Genomic DNA, 21059 nt, shown 5'->3' on the forward strand with positions numbered 1-21059 from the left:
CGAAGCCTGTGGGAGCACAGCGCATGCACGACGTCCGCTGTCGTTTAATCCAAGAACCCGCGAGTGACTGAGCAAGTCATGCGGTCTTGGATGATTTACATGTCATACCGCAGACCAAACCCCGTCTGGACACGTTGATTCCTTTCTGCAAGGTCGCGGTATAAGGGAGCAACGTCTGCAGCGTAAAGGTGAAGGCTGTCTATTATTCTCAATCACACACACAAAAGTTCCGAGTCAGGCTAAACAGGCCATGCAGACTTTCCACAAGCAGCTTCACATTTTATCTTTAATTTCCAGATGCTGATTTTGCTGATAATGAGTTTTTCCGATTCGGGCTCCTCTCCCGGGCCAGCCCAGATGTCAGGATTAAGGGCCTCCCGTGTCCAGCCTGCGTGCGCATGCCTTGTGTCAGTCAATTCCAGAGGAAGAATGAAAGTTGAAATGTTTCCCCTCGGCAACACTGGCAGGGGAGCTAGCAAAAAAAAAAGACTAACAACGCTGGGTGCAAAACTGAAAGCGCGGTGGGAGCGCACGAGACGCCGTGAGCGTGCACGCAAGCTGAGGATCGCTAGAGAAGATATGGAGCCTGATGCCGAGACTGACCCGCTGCGGAGGGAGAGAGACACGCGGAAAGAGCCCGATGAGTGGGGGGGGAATGTGTGCGCGTGTCTGTGTGTGCGGAGTGGGGCTTAGTTGTCGGGGGGAGGGGGTGTGTGTCTCTGTGCGCTGGTGTTTGTGTGTGTGTATGTGTGTGTCTGCTTCCAAGGAGCTATAAGGGAGACAGGAGATGGTGAGCGCGTGACCTGACCTGATTCCGGCAGGGTACGCGTGCCAGTCTCTTGTCTCCTCTTTTAGTCCTTGTAAGCAGAACCGCCAACAATAGGGCTCTTCTGCGACAGCAGGGCTTCGCCCTGCATCCCAGGTGCGAGACCTAAAAAGGCACCTCATTAGTGTCCTATATATTTCTTTCTGCTTTTATATTTCTACATTTTAACAACCTATTTCTTATTATAGATTTTGATATACGACATATTATTATTAGACCTAATGTCCTACTAAGCTATTCAGCCATCCACTCTTCGTACGTCTAAAAAAAGGAGTCTTTCGTTTTTCGATTTCTTATGGACCTATGTTCCTCGCAGTATGGTACACATGGAGCATTCACTTATACTCAAACCAGCTATTTTATAGACGCCGTTTGAGTGCTAATAATATAAGTCAGAAAGTAATTCCCTTTGGGCGAATTAACATTAGTACATAAGTACTCACAAACATACAGTGAACTAACCAACACCTCACATGTAACAAGGAAGCAATGCAAACAGGTGAAAATTTCAATATATGTGAAAACACTCTGGAAAAAATATAGTATTAAAACAGTTTATTTAGCATACATTACATCAATTAAAAACTAAAAATTGGGAAACAAATACAGGACGGAACAATAATCAATACAAACAACATTCCAATAAAAAGGAGTTTACAGGGAGAAAGGATTAAACTCAAACACAAAGCAGTAATTTTGAATTTTTCCTTAATTTGTAATCCCGGATTAGCTCCTTGGGCATCGACGCGTTTCGGCGGTACAATCAATTTAAAACCGCCTTCATCAGGACAATGTATAGAAAATGTTTCCCAATACTTTCTCAAGCAAGAAATTGGTCTAGCAGTATATCATAAGGGGTGTTCAGCCTCCTTATCATTGAGTAGAGATATTCGTCCAGCGAATGATCTTCTATATCTGTTCAGACTTCTGTTTAAAAACAGTGACAAGAAGCGTTTATATATATTTCATTGTCGTGGACGCATCCAGCTTACGTCAATTTTGGAACCCTATCCCTTTGGTTTTGGGGTCCCTCTCTCTTTTATTAGAGAGTGAGTGCTAATAATACGCATGTTAAACTTAGGGCTAAGAGTTGTCGAAACATAATTATTTGAAAAAGCCAGATTTCAGTGTAAGCGCAACACTAATTACATGCTTGCTGAGTTGCCATTTTAGCTGACCTATTTTCCTCGTTAGATGTGCTAATATTGTAATCTGGTAACCTGTTTCCTCTATTTATTATCATGCTTTAGCCCCGACAACTTTGAGCCATTAATTTTACATTGCGTATTGTTTACACGGAAAAGGCATTTATACTATAATCGGTCTTCGTATAAATGGAAGTTCTTAGTATACCATCTAACAAGGAAAATAGGACCGCTAAAATGGCAACTCAACAAGCATGTAATTAGTGTTGCGCTTACACTGAAATCCGGCATTGCGTTTGCTAACCTATTGGCATTGTAAATGACAATCGCTTAGATTTAGGCTCTAAAACCCAAAACTTAAATAAAAGGCATTGTCATTTACAATGCCAATAGCTCAAACTCATGTAACTGCGAGACCTAGTGCATTGCAAATGCTTCTTTATATTTGCCTCCATATTCAGCCCTACAATTGAAAAAACATTGGCCAGACTTGGGACTTTTGCAGATGTCATACCGTTAATAATATTCAGATTGTGTTTCAATATCCAGCGATCTGTGAGGTAAGCGGAGGGGGGCGCTAATAGTAATGATGGACCCTAGATGGAATTTATATGCTCTGTATATCTACACATATTTAGAAATATATACATATGTATATGTATCCTTTAGGCAATATCATCAACAGGAACCAGCTGAACAAATAAGAATAACAACGTCTGTGAGAAGATATTTTTAAATAAAGACAGCCACTTGAAACTTAAACCGATTAAGGATAAGGGGAGAAATAATCCCATTGGCTAGAAGTATACTTAATAATTTGTTTATTAAGTAAGGTATAAGCCGTTGATATAGAGAGAATCTACTTTCATTATTATTATTATTCCATAGGATCTGTAAGAAATAGGCAGACATTTGGGATATTGTCGGAATAAAATACCACAAGGATAAGACATCAGGATCAGTCTTCAAGACATTGCACCAAGGTAAATATATGTATAATAATAATAATATAATTCTTTATTCGGTTAATCACGAAGAAAACCATAAAAGAAACAATCAGCATAAAAAGACAATACATACATAAGTTAAAAAAGCCATATAATGGGTGTATTTATGCAATAAGGAAAAAAAAAAGGGAGCAAAGTGTCATTTGTTTAAAAAAGAGAGAGAGTTTTTGCTTCAGAGGATCATCATCAGATCGTTAAATCGTTATATATATATATATATTTTTTTCCTTTTCCCTAGTGCTGTATACTAGAGATTTTTTCTGTGATTCAGAATACATTTTAAAAAGTTCAAGACCAGGTAACAGACTTCTTCAGACTCTAAGGTTTGCAGTCTTAGGAAGGCCGGCCGACATTGTCTGAGGCCCCATCGCCTGCATAGCGGAAGTATCCAATGTTTTCTGTGGGGATGATAAAATTTACAGAAGAGGATGACGTGGATATTGGATTGAGTTGATTTCGCGTCGCAGGGGCACGGGGGCAGGTTTGGGTCCCAGGCCTTATTTAGGGGAAAAGCAACCAGTCTAAAAAAGAGGTTCAGTCTGAGCCTGGTGAGCAGCATCCTCTCGTATGTTTTAATATCGAGAGTAAGATACGGTTGGATGCCAAACGTTTGTTGGACTGTGTTCGCGTGAACCACTGAAGGTTTTGCTGACTCGTTTGACAGCCTTAGTGTTTCCAGGTGCCGTAATGCAAGTTCCTTGAGTTCCTTTTTTGGGAGAGCAACTAATGATTCTGGATGGCGGTAATATTTATATATGTATCCTTTAGGCAATATCATCAACAGGAACCAGCTGAACAAATAAGAATAACGTCTGTGAGAAGATATTTTTAAATAAAGACAGCCACTTGAAACTTAAACCGATTAAGGATAAGGGGAGAAATAATCCCATTGGCTAGAAGTATACTTAATAATTTGTTTATTAAGTAAGGTATAAGCCGTTGATATAGAGAGAATCTACTTTCATTATTATTATTATTCCATAGGATCTGTAAGAAATAGGCAGACATTTGGGATATTGTCGGAATAAAATACCACAAGGATAAGACATCAGGATCAGTCTTCAAGACATTGCACCAAGGTAAATATATGTATAAAGATCTTACATGGAAAAATATAGTCATATACAAAAGACCCCATGATAGTGTGCCTTAATTGATGAAGACACTTCTACTTCAATAAGAGTTCAATAAAATTAATCTGTGCAGATATAATTGAATATTGTTGTATGCGGTTTGTTTAAGTGTATAAGATTTTGTATAGAAAAGTCTGGAACATCTCCAAACGTAATGGATTGTGAATAGCTAGGTCCCAGAGGGGAAATGTATTAGTGGATGTGCTCTAGGCAATCTGGTTTGTTTATAAATGAAAAATAAATAAAAAAGAACAAAAAGCATTGCACTTAGAAAATGTGTTACATTATGTGTCCGTGTATATTTAGATTTTTAAATTGTATTATGTCTTTGTTAGATACATTTATGGAAGACAAGGTGGAAGGATCTCTTTATAAAATTGTCTTGAATATGGTGGAAATAAACTTTTAGTTCAGCCGAAACGCGTCGACGCAAACACACCAGTTAAATCTGTAGCAGGACATTTGGCATAGCGACAGAGTCTTTGTCTCATGCAATGTACCTAGTCAGTAACAGATTAATGCAGTGAGGGTACATTGTTGTTGCCTGTTGTAGGTTTCCTTCTGTTTAGTACATTGTAATATTATGTGAAATTCGCTGCTATTCATGTTTTTCTGTGAATTATTGATTTTCATTGTTGTATAACCGTGTTTTCTGCACTATTTTTAAAATGTATTGTATTGTACTGACTGTGATCAACTGATCATTTTTAAATATTATATGCTTTTGTAAAGAATAAACTTTGATACATCTTCATTTTCCAGACCTTTGGAGTTGCTCCAGTAGTTTGTTATTTGAATGTGTGACACGAATGAGTACATGTAATTAAGAATCCTAAGGGTAAATTATTTGTAAATCATTTTGGCTATTGTTGCCAAACCATTTGTATATGCGTTTTGATGGTACTGTTGTCATTTTCTAATGTTAGTTTCAAGTTTTGAAGGGTGGTTCGTAGGTCAGAATTTAGGAGATGTCCTTTGGCAGAAATGGATGCATTTCATTGCCTAAGATGACCTTGTACCACTCCTCTTCTGTTACGGGCTCAAGTTACTGAGATGGCCACAGATGTAGCATTCTTTAATTCCCTAGTTAATAAGCCCCCGTTCTTTCTTTGTTGGTGGTAGATTGAGCTCAAGTTTGACATTTGGAAAGAATTAGTTTTTCAAATTGTAACCAGCAATGCGTTTCTGAAAGAAAAATCGCGATTAACTTAAAACAATAGATTAACTTCTTACACACCTTAGTGTCTTGTGGGTGTGAACATTGTAGGGTCCATAATTCAGAAAAGACACCAAACAGGCACGAATGCTACGAACTGTGAAAACAGCGCCAAGAAGCGAAACAAAGAGAATCATGATATAATACAGCAAAAAAGCAACATAAAATAATACCACAATAAATAGTAAAACAACATAAACCCTGAGTATCATTAAAAGCCACAAAGCTCCATGAAAAATCCCCAGGGGCAGGAAGCCTCAAACTGTTATTTAAAACAAATGCTGCTTATGTTTGGAGAGGAAACGAAAGTAAAAATATGTAATATTTCTCATAGTAAAAAGGCAAGGAATTGCACTAGTGTGTCAATGGTACTTGTGATGCTACGTTTGCAGTGACGTAGCCAGTGTATCATGGTCCCTAGTGCAGGAAAGGAAATGGACCCCCTGGGCACTGTTTGAATAATGAGATCCAGGAGTAAACAGGGTTACAGTGGGCTTCTCAGGCCACCGAGCCCTAGTGCCACTGAACCTGCTGCACCAATGGAAACTAATCATCTGTACACATGGGAATTAGCACTGCAGCGTTTATATAGTGCTTCAACCCGCTATACTGTGGAAGAGAAAGTTCATTTTAGGACTGAGCATGAGTATCACATTTCGCTGCCTGTTGTCCTTTCAGATAAGTTCCACACGTGATATTCCTGCTTCAGTTCAGGTTTCCTCCAAGACCGCTTGTTGTAGGCCTGGAAGTTTGATTGTTCATTATAACCCCCCACCCAATGTCTGGTGTTCCCTCTTCAAGCCAAAGACCTTTCAGCACAGAGCTCACATTTCTTAGTTTCGAAATCAATACACAATGTTCAGCATTTAATTAGCAGGCGATGGTTTCCTTAGCAATATTAATGTTCTTATAACTAAAAGATTTGGTCTAAAATAAAACAACTTTTTTGCTACACAAACAGCAGTTGCAGAGTGTGATGTGTGCTTAAGATGTAACGAAGATGAACATTGATTCAGGGAACGGTTTACTATTGGGTTAGAGTAAACTCTTATTTTGGTCACAGTGGTCGGTTAGCATAGGGGGACCATGTCAACCTTCATTCTTTCTTCTCCTTCTTGGAGAATTCGAAAAGTGCGCCCTTTGACATGTTCCTTGTTAAAGGCTGCCATTAACTGGATCTGGCCTCTACGTTGTAGTCCGCCAGACCCAACTTTGTACAAATTACAACTTAAAGGTAATTTTCATTATTTCACAACCTTTTCTATTGTATGTGATAGCAAGGAGGTCGCAAAACGGGATGACTAACAATTTAGGTAACAGGGGCATGAGCTGGAAGCACGGAGCTGTGGTTCTGGTAAAATGGGCAGGCTTACCCAGGCAAGTTTAATTCTCAATCAATCAATTGTCCCTGACAGATATCTGATCGCCACGCAGATCAGAGCTAACTGCGGCTAGGCAAGACTAGGGTATGAAAATATTTTTTTCCTGCTTTTTCAAAAAGATAGAGCCACAACCCTAATTTCGACTACAATAAAAGAACAAATAGGATGCAAGGGCCGAAGGTGTACAGTCTGTAGTTATAAAGTTTTGTCTTTAGATTTTACACATGTGGTTAAGGACATGCGCTGTGTGCCCAAAGGCAGGTAGTTTATTCTGCACACAATGACCCTGTGGATATGATAAGAGATCTCGTTCCAATAGGTGCTCCAGAAGGGTGCTGTCAAAACACTTACCTCAGGGTTGTAACGCAGGCCCCTGAAGGTTCTGCAGTGCAGCGGCACCCCCAACACTGCTAGGGCCCTCAGACTTTCAGCCTTTCAGGGGCGCCACCATACAGCCCAAGACACTACACTACACAAACACTACAACACTACCCTAAACCCTAAAACACTACCCCCAGAATGACCCTACACTACACAAACACTACAACACTTCCCTAAATCCTAAAACACTACCCCCAGCATGACACTACACTACACAAAGATTACAACACTACCCTACACCCTAAAACACTACCCCCCACATGACCCTACACTTCACAAACACTACAACACTACCCTAAACCCTAAAACACTACCCCCAGCATGACACTACACTACACAAACACTACAACACTACTCTAAAACACTATCCCCAGCATGACACTACACTACACCAACACTACAACACTACCCAAAACCCTAAAACTCTACCCCCGCATGATCCTACACTACACAAACACTACCACACTACCCTAAACCCTATAACACTACCCCCAGCATGACCCTACACTACACAAACACTACAACACTACCCTAAACCCTATAACACTACCCCCAGCATGACCCTACACTACACAACCACCACAACTCTACACTACACTAACACTACACTACACTACCCTACCCAATCACTACCCCAGCACGACCCCCCACCCATAAAAAATTAACCCAAACCTCCTTACCTCTCTCGTCGCCGTGGTTCCACACTCCTGGTTCCATCTTCTTAAAGTCTATTATTTTTTCACAACGCATGTGCATTTACCATACATGCCTTTACAACGAAATTCGTTGTAAAGGCCTGCGTGGTAAATGCACATGCGTTGTGAAAAAATGCGGAGTGATGGTATGCGAGGTCAATGACCTTGCGGAGTAATGGTATGCGGACTGTAAGTCCGCGGAAAAAAGAAGCGGATTAACCGTGCCCTACCATATTTCGGAGATATCACAGACTCTGGGGCACCTCATCAAATTATGCAGGGTGGCTCCTTCATTGTGCTTTACCTCACAGCTTTTTTCCAAAGCAACTAAACGCTGTGAGAATTCTGATTTGAACGAATTGCCCCACACTATTAAATAGATTGTTTCATGGGGGTTTATATGACAATAATGATATCTGTCATTATAACCTTCTATATTGTCATTTGTTATGTAGACCTCAGAATGAAAAAAAGCTGATTTAAAACCACCAGGATACAAACATGGCAGTTCAGATTACTTACTGGCAATTCCATTACTCAGAAACCCTTCTACGTCTTTATAGTCATTAGTATATTTCGTGAATTTTTCTTCCCTTTTAGTTTGAGCTTGTGGGGGTCTTGGGCTGCGTTTTTGTAGATTTGACAAAAGAGAGAGTTTTCCCTTACACACCCAGAAAGGACTGGGAAAGGTAGCAAAACAAAAAGAAATTGGTTCCTTTCTGTGGTTCTTGTATTTGAAGTACAGTTTACTTTTTAAGGGACTAAGACACCTACAACATTTCTAATCTCAATGATGTGTACCCAAGACTTGTTCCACACTTATCTCTCAAAAAACATAATTTTCTTTAAAATCAAATTTATTAAAAACTTCATCAGAATCAAAATACAGTATATATTCAATAATTCTACATTTAAAAGCAATCACAGTGTATTAACATTCAGTGCAAAATCCAAATTCACAAAAATTCGCAAAAAGTTAAAAAAGGTAGCCAAGTTGTCGACGCGTTTCGGTGTTTTAAAATTGATGATACACCTTCCTCAGGACTACAAACAAATTTCTTCAATTCAATTCGCAGTATTCAATTTGCGTTCTCAGTCTAAATCCTGGGGATAGATAAATCTTATCCACTACTGTGGTTCCGGTTTGTTTCTTTAAAACCTTTCTTCAATGTGTAACTCCAATGAGCGTCTTTTCCACCTTTAGGTCTTGCTTTGGTCTAAAGGTGCGGGGTGCTTCTTTTTAGAATTGGAAGGCAACTCCTTTTGTCTCCGTTATGAGAGCTTCACCACCACCTGCCTGGTAACCCGGTCTCCAGCGAAACGCGTCGACAACTTGGCTACCTTTTTTAACTTTTTGCGAATTTTTGTGAATTTGGATTTTGCACTGAATGTTAATACACTGTGATTGCTTTTAAATGTAGAATTATTGAATATATACTGTATTTTGATTCTGATGAAGTTTTTAATAAATTTGATTTTAAAGAAAATTATGTTTTTTGAGAGATAAGTGTGGAACAAGTCTTGGGTACACATCATTGAGATTAGAAATGTTGTAGGTGTCTTAGTCCCTTAAAAAGTAAACTGTACTTCAAATACAAGAACCACAGAAAGGAACCAATTTCTTTTTGTTTTGCGTTTTTGTAGAGCCCCTGGAAAACAAAAACCTCTCTGTACCCAAATATTAGAACAGGAAATACCTAAAAATATCTAGGTTGTGATGGAAATAACCAATACTGAAGAGCAATGATATTTGAAATGTTATGTGTATCTGTAAAGTGCTTTATCACCTGCAAGGGAATCCTGGCACCGAGCAGGTGTGTGTGCCTAGCCCTGCCTATTGTAGGTTGGTTAATTGAAAAGCCAGGTCTTGAGCTTCTTGCCGAATTCAGGAAGAAAGATAGAGGATCTGATGTGTAGTGGGAGGCCGGTCCACGCTTTAGGAGTGATGTAGGAGAGTGCCCATTCTCCTAATGTGGATCTGTTTATGTGTGGAATGTGTGCGCGTAGGAGTCCTGCAAAGCGAAGGTGTCACGGACAGAGGGATAATGTATTCACTTAAAGAGGATGCGACTAAGCAATGAACCGTGAGGCACCCTGCAGATACGTGTACGGGCTTCCGAGGAGTAGAATGCCAGGCTGACAGCTTGCGTTCTATCCATTAAGAAGGAGCAGATGCAGGGGGGAGCAGTTCCTTGGATGCCTCGCTCATGTAGGTGGCTGATGAGGATAGGGTGTGGGACTATATCAAATGATGCTTAGAGTTAAAGGAAAATGAGGTTTGCCTTGTCTCCTCTGTAAAGGACCAGGGAGATATCTGTGGCGGCGATGAGTGCGGATAAACATATAAGTAAGAATCTCACCATCCATACAGAGACACACACATTCACTCACATACATTTACAAACAAAGACTCTGGGCAACTATTTGATCCTGAATAGTCTTCTTTGTTTTCTGAATAAAGAACACTGTGGTCTATGCACTGCAGAGAGTGCACTATAGAGATTCCACGCCGAATGCAGAGATTCTGCCATGAGCACGTAGATTCTTCCACGAGTGCATAGACTCCACCATGAGTACGGAGACTCTGCACTCTTAGCTTTACTACATGTAAGTCTCTTTGTGAATCGGGCACTCTATGTGCAAGAGAGCTGTTAACCCTTACATAATTTGGTGCCATGTTGGAAAGGACAACCTCAAATTTATCTCTAAAATGTATCTGTACTCACATTCCTGACCTCTTGTACGCCAAAAATGAAGGCAGATTAGTTTTCAAAGTTCAAGAAGATGCATTTTCTGGAAATAGCACAAATCAATCGATGAGAAATTAATGGACCTATTGAGGCAACAATCTCATTTGTAAAATATAACAAGACAATGAACCACCATAGTCTACGTATCTTGGAATACATGATAATATATAAATAAAATACCTCTGTAGTCCGTATATCATTCCTGCTATGGCCTGGTCCCATAATTTCAACACCATTGTTTGTCATCAATGTTGTACATATTACCTCAGATTAAGCCCTAGTGGTCAATCACCTCAAACCTAAAGGCATTCATGCACCCAGAGAATAATTAAATCCAAGGCTTGAACCTGCCCACCCCGAAGCCTATCCAAGTCAGGATTGGATGTAATTCAAGTAATGTTCCAGATCTATATCTCCCAAAATTGACTATAAAGACCCAATTTGCAAATACTGGGTTAACAAATTTGACTGTCCACGGCAAACAAAAATTAGCAACATTTCCCAATAAAAATATAAGAAAAATAGGAGAATTTGTAACAGACACCAGCTCCTATTTCAGGAATCACCACTGATGCACCAGCGTGAAAAATAAAAATAAAGTTAAAACTGTAGTGCCAATCGCTCTATCCCATCAAGAAAAACTTAAGAAGGTGAGCGCACACAGTACAATAAATTAGGACCCATTCTAGTCCAATTGTAATGCCATTTCTAAATTTTTATTTATTTATTTGTGTTTTATAGAGTGCGAATTGACCCGTTAGGGTATCTGAGCGCTTTACAGGATTAACAAGTTGTATACAAGAGACTTAAAAGGGGGAGTAGAAACATTTGAGATAAAAACATGTAAATACATTTTACGATAACAAGAGGTCCCAGATCCCAGAGTGGGATGTCCAGGGGTGCCGGGTGGATAACATCCGGATAATCCAAGGTGTGGCAGTAATCGGGAGTAAAACAAAGTCACGGAGTTGATTGCAAAGCAAGATTTAGGAGAGGAATTAACAGCCTGATTCATCATTCTCCCGTTTTGCGAGCCCCTAATAGCGATTCATAGCGAATCGCTATTAAGGACTCGCAAAACGGGATTCATGTAGAAATTGCATAAAGGAATGCGATTCCTACATATTCCTTATTTGCGATTAGCAAATTGCTAATCGCAAATAAGGAATAACTCGCCATTCATTCCTATGGGCCAAAAGGCCCATAGGAATGAATGGGGAGTATTCCTTATTTGCGATTAGCAATTTGCTAATCGCAAATAAGATAGCGATTTGAAGGGTGCCAGGGGTGTCCAAAGGACACCCTGTAGCACCCCTCAAATGAAATGTTACACATGTGTTGCACACACACATGTCCAAAGGACATGTGTGTGTGTAACATGCATCTCAGAAAAATGCATTTAAATGCATTTTTCTGAGTTTTAGCAATTTACCACGAGGTCTGACCTCGCGGTAAATTGCGGCCAGAAAATGCGAATTCGCAAAAAAAAATTGGATGATGAATTGCATTTAAGGAATCTCAAATTGAGATTCCTTAAATGTAATTCCTCGCAAAATTGCGAGATCGCAATTAGCGATTTGTGCATTTGGGATTCTGAATCCCAAATGCAAAAATCGCACTCGCAAAGGGCTAGATTCTCAGAATCTGGCACTTTGCGAGCCGATTTCGGCTTCATGAATAAGGCTGTAAGACCATAAGGAATGATAGTAATAAAATCCATAAAATAACTGGATTCCAGTCTCCAAAACTCTTGAGTCCTATTCCCTCCTCTAATGTTTGCAGGAACTCTGTCAAAAGCAAGTAATTGTAACACCTCACTGTTTGGGAGTGTATTTCTGAATATGTTTTGCCACTGAAAATTGTTTATTATATTGGTTGATAGCTCTCCAATGCTCAAGAACACATTTCTTTACCGGGTTGATAGTGCTCCCAATGTATAATTTGTTAGAAGAGTATTTTAGACCATAGACATAGTAGTCAGAATTGGTGGAAATGTTTTTGAAAAATATGTATTCCTCAGTACTGTTGGGAACCTTGAATTTCTATATGTTTATGTTCTTTCTGTGCTTACATGTTTTGAATTTTGTGCATATGAAAAAGCCCATATGATGTTTAGGTAACTATGCAGTGTTAGAATTAGATATCATCGTGTTACTGAGTGTGTCCTTTAATGAATTACCTTTTCTGAAAGTCACTATAGGTAATTTTCCAGATTTTGCAACAATATCTCTTCTGTTCATAGAGTATTCCAGTGTTTTTGAAAACTATGCCTCATCTTGTTTGCTTTCCACCTATATGGATCACAAACCTAATAGCTTTTGTATACAACACAATACTACTACTGTTTCCAATAAGTAGGATTCAAAAATTGCAGGGGAAGGTGTCGAGCTTTATCTGGGCAGACAAAAGTGCCTGGATCTCCTGAAAAAAGCTAAGGAGGAAGTTTAAGCAGGGTGGGCTTTCCCTTTCAGACTTTTAACTATATTGCTTTACATTCCAATCGAAGAACATTAGGTTTCTTGCCAGTAAACTAGACCAATCAGAACTGAGTTGGTTTTATACCGCTTTGCTTATCCTCTGAGCCCTGACAAGTTTCGGTATATGTTAAGTCACTCTACGTTTTTCAGGCAGGTAAGACGAAGAGTATGTATGGCAGCCACACTTTCAATGCACTACATAACTCTGGTACAGCATACCTCAAAAATCACATCTGCTTTCACAAACCTTGCAGTATTCTCCACTTGTCCAAACTCCTCCTTGCACACATCCCACACATACGAAAGAGTAGATCCGGCGGTTAAACCTTCTCCTACATCACTCCTAAAGCATGAAATGACATCCCACTACACCTGGACCTGTTCCAGCACGGTCGCTCCCTGACCCCAGCTCCTGCTCACGTTGTGGCTCGCTGGTGAGTCCGAGACTGCTGTTCTGCAACTGCTCTGATTGAGGCGTATTCATTTCTCTTGACTCGCGCTGTATTAGTCACCTAACTAGACTTGCGCTGTGTACTTATTATTTATTTTGAATCGCGCTGTGTACTAATTATTCATCTAGACTCGCGCTGGGTATTATTATTTAATTAAAGTCGCGCAGGCATTTATTTCTGTACCTGTACATCACGCTGGTAACTGATTAGCGCCCCCGGTGCCGTGGTGCATTTGCTGCCCCTGCCTTCGTCTCCCCTTGACCCTCCATCTTGTTGACTCGCTCCCTGACCCGCCCCTCCTCCCTGCTACCGCCTCCCAACTGCTGCCCCTCCCACGCTCCGCCCCCTCCACCCTCCATTTCTGGCCAATGCCCCCACGCGCAGCGTCCACGCGCTACGTACACGCCGAAGGTGCGCCAAAGGTAAGCCCGTCTGGGCCCGCCCGTGGACCGCGCCCAGCGCCAGACCCCCTGCCCCTCGCGCTGCCCATCCCCCCCGCATTACCTACGATGCCGCCGCCCTCCTAGCCCTTGACCCCGGTCGCGCCCCCAACTGCGTCCAAGCCGCTCCTGGACACACCCATGGACCTTTCTCTTGCTGCTCCTGCAAATTCAGCGGCACCGACAGCATCCCCGCTACGACCACACCACAGATTCCGGACCCCAACCACCTACAATGCATCCTTCTCAACACCCGATCGGTCCACAGACATGCCATTGACCTATGGAACCTACTAGACACCATCTCTCCGGACATCGCCTTCCTTACGGAAACATGGATGAATGCTTCCTCCGCACCGGACATCACCATTGCCATCCCTGAAGACTATAAGATTACTCGCAAAGACCGAACCAGCCACACAGGAGGAGGAATCGCTATCGTCCACAAGAAATCAATCCGCATCTCAACCAGCTCCGACGCCAACCTCGCCAACTCCGAACACCTTCACTTCCAGATCCACATCGACCCCAAAACCACACTCAGAGGTACCCTCCTCTACAGACCACCAGGACCCCGCGCAAAATTCAGTGAAGACATCACGGACTTCATCTCTCCACACGCGCTCCCCTCCAAAGACTATATTCTTCTGGGAGACTTCAACTTTCACCTTGAAAAGTTAAACGACCATAACACCGCCACCCTCGTGGACAACCTCGCCAACCTCGGACTTAAACAACTAGTCACTTCCCCCACCCACATCGCAGGTCACACACTCGACCCCATCTTCACCTCCAGCAATCATGTCTCCTTCAGCCACACCACGGATCTCCTATGGACCGACCACAGCTGCGTTCACTTCTCCTACAACAAGCCGAAACCCATCAACCACTCCCAACCTACCCTGCAAAGAAACTGGAACAAAATCACCACGGACCAAATCTCCGCATCGCTCCTTCGAAACTCCCCAACCCTCTCTTCTAACGCCAACGAAGCCGCCGCCAACCTCACCCTATGGTTATCCAACACCGCCGACACCTTAGCACCACTGAAAAAACGTCAAAGCAAACCTGGCAGCAAGAAGGCCTCATGGTTCAACGATGATCTCAAGAAGTCCAAGAAACTCTGCAGCTCCCTTGAAAAGGCCTGGAAAAAAGACCCATCCACCAGCACCAAGGACGCCTTCAAAAGCGCCACCCGCACTCACCACCAACTAATCCGAAAGGCCAAGAAAACAGCATTCAAGGATCGACTTGACAACAACGCCCACAACAGCAAGGAACTCTTCAACATCGTCAAGGAATTCTCCAACCCCTCGGCCAACTCCAACAACATCACCCCCTCTCAAACCCTCTGCGACTCCCTAGCCTCTTTTTTCCACAACAAGATTGCAGACATCCACAACAGCTTTGACAACCAACCCGGAAACCAACCCACCCCACCATCTGCTGACCATCTTCCCCCCGTAAACACCCTTAACGACTGGAACCCAATCTCCACTGAGGATACCATCCGCCTGATGAACTCCATCCACTCAGGATCCCCCACAGACCCATGTCCTCACCACATCTTCAACAAAGCAGACTCCGTCATAGCACCGCACCTCCGAGACGTCATCAACTGCTCCCTCAACTCCGCCACCTTCCCGGAAGTCTGGAAACACGCCGAACTCACCGCCCTTCTGAAAAAACCCACAGCGGACCCCACCGAACTCAAAAATTACCGCCCCATCTCGCTTCTTCCATTCCCAGCCAAAGTCATCGAGAAAGCCGTCAACAACCAGCTCGCCGCCTTCCTCGAAGCCAACAAATCTCTCGACCCCTCACAGTCTGGATCCGAGCAAAACACAGCACTGAGACCGCCCTCATCGCAGCAACAGACGACATTCGAACTCTACTAGACAATGGAGACACAGTCGCCCTCATCCTCCTCGACCTCTCGGCAGCATTCGACACAGTCTGCCACAGCACCCTTCTACAACGCCTCAATAACATCGGAATCCAAGGAAAAGCACTTGAATGGATCACCGCGTTCCTCACCGGAAGAACCCAGAGAGTCCGCCTTCCGCCATTCAAGTCCGAGGCCTCTGAAGTCATCTGCGGCGTACCTCAAGGATCCTCACTCAGTCCCACCCTCTTCAACGTATACATGAGCCCCCTCGCGGCCATCGCCCGCCAACACAACCTCAACATCATCTCTTACGCGGATGACACTCAACTGATCCTTTCTCTCACCAAGGACCCCTGCACCGCCAAATCTAACCTACACGAAGGAATGAAAGAAGTCGCAGAATGGATGAAACAAAGCCGTCTGAAACTGAACTCAGACAAAACAGAAGTCCTCATCTTAGGTACATCCCCCTCTGCTTGGGACGACTCCTGGTGGCCGGAAGCCCTCGGAAAAGCACCCATCCCGACAGACCACGCACGGAACCTTGGCGTCATCCTGGATTCTTCACTCTCAATGAACAGACAAGTCAGCGCCGTATCCTCATCCTGCTTCAACATTCTTCGCATGCTCAGAAAAACATTCCGTTGGATCCCCTCTGAAACAAGGAAAACAGTCACCCACGCTCTGGTCACGAGCCGACTGGACTACGGAAACACCCTCTACGCAGGTACCACCGCTAAACTCCAGAAGAAACTCCAACGAATCCAAAACGCCTCAGCCAGGCTCATATTAGACATCCCACGCAACGAACACATCTCTGGTCACCTTAAAGACCTCCACTGGCTACCCGTCAATAAGAGGATCACTTTCCGACTGCTTACCCACGCACACAAATCACTCTACGACATCGGACCAGATTGCCTCAACTCTCGACTGTCCTTCTACATCCCCCCCCGCCAACTACGTTCTTCCAGCCAAGCCTTCGCCACTGTACCTCGCATCAACAAGACCACCATGGGAGGCAGATCCTTTTCATACCTGGCTGCTAAAACATGGAACTCACTCCCCGCCTACCTTCGCCTCACCCAGAACCACCTAGCGTTTAGAAAGCAGCTTAAAACGTGGATATTTGACAAATAATCCTCCTCCCCTTCCTAAGCGCCTTGAAACCCTCTGGGTATGTAGTGCGCTATACAAATTCTATGACTTGACTTGACTTGACTTCGAGCCTCCTCCTCACCTCTTGAATTCTGCAAGAAGCTGAAGACCTTGCTTTTTGAGTAGTTCCATTAAGGCCTAGGTTTAGCTAGGCTCACATTTGCTCAGTGCCAGAATGCTCTCCTGGGTTATAGTGTGCTCTACAAAGCAGAATGGCAATACAAATGTATGTATTTTTATTATGTTTTTTTAGACAACATTAAACTGACTGATGTCTATGAGATCGGTGTAATCTGAACTTCTTAGAATAAACTTCATAATGCCCACTAGATTGATACATTAACTCCTTCGAGGGCTTCCATGCCTTGTTTATTTACATATTCATATTAACTGAATTCCTGTAATAACTGTGTATAACAATATCCTCATTACAGTATGGTTATAACATCACTTTTACCTGTACCAAGAAAATACCATCTCTACATCTAGTTTTATAGATTATTACTGTTGGCTGTCACATCACAGTATATCCTACCTGAGCAGGCATACAGTGTGAAAGACATGTCACTGAGCAGAGTTCCACATGCCATGCAAACAATTGAAGTGTTGATTACTTCTTGAGCACTGTATTTTGAGCTATGTTTCCCAGAAAATTCACAAACAGTGATAGGAAGGCATTTATGACATTATGTATATTTACTGAACTGCTGGAGCTCATTGCAGGAAAACACAAGTCTAACTGCAGGTAACCACATATTCTGAATGACAGCTGCTTCTAAAAGTTGCTTATATTAAACTGCTTAAATACATTTTGCTACTAATTACAAGCTGCATAGTGCCGCATTTAGATTTAGCCCATGTTTATTCTACATATCTGCAACTTTAGTATCGCTTTCATGAGAAGGGGCAAGAACAAAGGGGCATATTTGCAAGGTCATTGTGCCAATGGAACATAACTTTTTTTCGACGTTCCGGTGGCGCAATGCCTTGCCCACTGCTTCATACTTCACGGCCGCTAGGCCGTGTCTCCCATTTCTCCTCCCCCTCTTCACACTTTTCAGGGCTGCCAGGCGTGTCTTGCATTTCTCCTCCCTCCCTCCCCACAGCAATGCCAAGAGCTTGTTCTCCCTCCTCACGTCTCCCGCTCTCCTGGCCACCTTTATCTCTTTCTATCTCCTTTAGTTTTCGCTTTCTTCACCTCTCTCTCATCCCCAGCCTCCTCTGTGCTCTCGTGGGCTCACCCGCCTCCTTCACTCTTTATTTATTTTCACCTCCACCTTCTTCCTGCCTCTTCGTCTCTCGCCGATCACCCCCTCCACACACACCTCGTCGTCTCTGCTAACTAGAGGTTTCTGCGCTTCCCACAACTCGCGGGATCAAGCGAGATTTGTAATAAACCCTCTTGGTAATCCACTGGAACCCGGCATCCGGGAGATTGCGTAATTGGCAGCCGCCCACCTCTGCCGCTTACCCTACCCCACCACCCACAGAAGCAGGCACACTTCACAGGCACAGCTGTGATGCCCCCATTACCGGGACTTACTGAGCAACACACTCACCTCCAGAACTCACTGAATCCTTCACTGCGACCTCTAGACAGATCTCTGCACTGGCACGCCTCAGCTCTAACTGCACCCGCTTTAGTCCTTTCTGTCCCTGTCCAACCCTCATTGCACCCTCCTAGCCCAAGCTCTGCCTGCTTCGATCGCCATACTCAAGCTCACTGCATACCCCTTCCTTCTTAAGCACCACCACAGCACCACTCAGCACCACCACAGCATCACTCAGCGCCACTACATCATCACTCAGCACCACCACAGCATCACTCAGCACCACCACATTATCACTCAGCACCACCCCATTATCACTCAGCACCACCCCAGCACCACCCCAGCAGCACCCCAGCACCACTCAGCAGTACCCCAGCATCACTCAGCACCACCACAGCACCACTCAGCACCACCACATCACTCAGCACCACCACAGCATCACTCAGCACCACCACAGCATCACTCAGGGTTACCACGTCATCACTCAGCTCCACCACATCATCACTCAGCACCACCACAGCACCACTCAGCACCTCCACATCATCTCTCAGCACCAACACAGCATCACTCAGCACCCCCACAGCATCACTCTGGAACACCACAGCATCACTATGCGCTACCACAGCATCATTCTGCGCCACCACAGCATCACTCAGGGCCTCCACAGCATCACTCAGGGCCTGCACCACCCCAGCATCACTCAGCACCACCACAGCACCACTCAGCATTACCACATCACTCAGCTCTACATCAGTATCAATCAGCACCACCACATTATCACTCAGCACCACCACAGCACCGCTCAGCACCACAACAGCACCACTCAGCACCACTACAGCATCACTCAGCACCAACACAGCATCACTCAGCACCACCACAGCATCACTCTGGAACACTACAGCATCACTCTGGAACACCACAGCATCACTATGCGCTACCACAGCATCATTCTGCGCTACCACAGCATCACTCAGGGCCTCCACAGCATCACTCAGGGCCTCCACAGCATCACTCAGGGCCCCCACAGCATCACTCGGGCCCCCACAGCATCACTCGGGCCCCCACAGCATCACTCGGGCCCCCACAGCATCACTCAGGGCCCCCACAGCATCACTCAGGGCCTCCACAGCATCACTCAGGGCCTCCACAGCATCACTCACGGCCTCCACAGCATCACTCACGGCCTCCACAGCATCACTCAGGGGCACCACAACATCACTATGGGCTACCACAGCATCACTGAACGCTACAGCATCACTCGTCGCCACCACAACATCACTTCGCGCCATCACAGCATCAATCTGTGCAACCATTCAACAACAACTGGTTCAGATATGTTCTCTCAATGTTTCAAGCTTTATTACAAATGTCACAAAAAGATGTTAATATTTCACTTCTGTTCTTGGATTTTCGTCACAATAAAATACACTGAACATAATCTTCACAAAAGTTATTTACAAATGTTTAAGCTATTGCAATTATAAATTACAATCCATTTTATTTAAGTATTAATTATTTAAAACAATTAAAAGCCATTGTTATTTGTAATATCAATACATCTAAGTCACGTAAATACAAAACATGTTGCATTACAAATGCTATAGGTGTCACATTTGTAAAAGTTATTACTATTGGCATTGTTAATGACAAAGCTATTAATTTAGCTATTTTCAAAACCAACACATAAATAAAAAAATTGTCATTTACAAGACCAATAGCTCAAACTTTCCTAATGCGAGACCTATTGCATTGCAAATGCTTGTTGCTCTTTCTATGTGTGCTGCATGTTGTAAATCACATAGAAAGAGCAAATCACCTTTAAAGCTTGTTTATGTGCAGGAAGGTCTCCCTTCCTGCACATAAACAATCATTTCCTGAAACGCAGTCACCCTTGCACTATGGCGCAAGAGTGTCTGTGTTGGCACTAGGCAGCTATTTTTAGCTCTAGCGCAAGGGAAAACACAGGGCTGGCGCCGTATTCTTGTGAATATGGTGCATCCCTGTGTTTTTTAAATGACACAGCGCAGCGCTGCAGCACCGCGCCGCCCCATTTCCGTGTAAATAAACTAAGTATTTTTTTTAAAGCATTTGTTTTAAAAAGCCTAGGACAAGAGAAATCTTGTGATGTGACAATATGTTAAAACTTTTCTTGCATGTTAGAATGATATGTCAAATCACTTCGGACGTCAGTGACTTAAGAAAGAAACCTGGTTTACGGTCTTGTTCTCTAAATTGTAAAGTAAATATTCGGTGACTTGCAATTTCCTCATAATGTACGGTAGGATGGACCTTATGTATATATTTATACGCTTATGCATTTAGATATTTATTTTGTTTTTTCTATATATTTATATATGCATTTCTACAGTCTTTATTTAAGTAAATCAGTGTTTACGTACTTATGGTTCAATTTTTTAAAACATATTCTGTTCATTTTCAAGTTGGAACATTACCAGCAGAGCAGGGTTAGTTGCTCTAAAAGGCTTCCTTGGCAACTATTGGAATTCCGTTTTTGAACAGAATCCAGAGTAAAGAAAGGAAACATGCTTCTTCCTGTGA

At 43.1% G+C, this 21059-nt stretch overlaps 1 protein-coding gene across 1 annotated transcript in view; it reads left to right on the plus strand.

The window, feature by feature from the left end:
- Window positions 1-21059, plus strand: part of FAM124B (family with sequence similarity 124 member B) — a 158102-nt gene that overhangs the window by 9256 nt on the left and 127787 nt on the right. The gene's annotated exons all lie outside the window — the stretch shown is intronic.

Source organism: Lissotriton vulgaris, chromosome 11 (genome assembly GCF_964263255.1).
Source record: "Lissotriton vulgaris chromosome 11, aLisVul1.2, whole genome shotgun sequence".
NCBI classification, from domain to species: Eukaryota; Metazoa; Chordata; class Amphibia; order Caudata; family Salamandridae; genus Lissotriton; species Lissotriton vulgaris.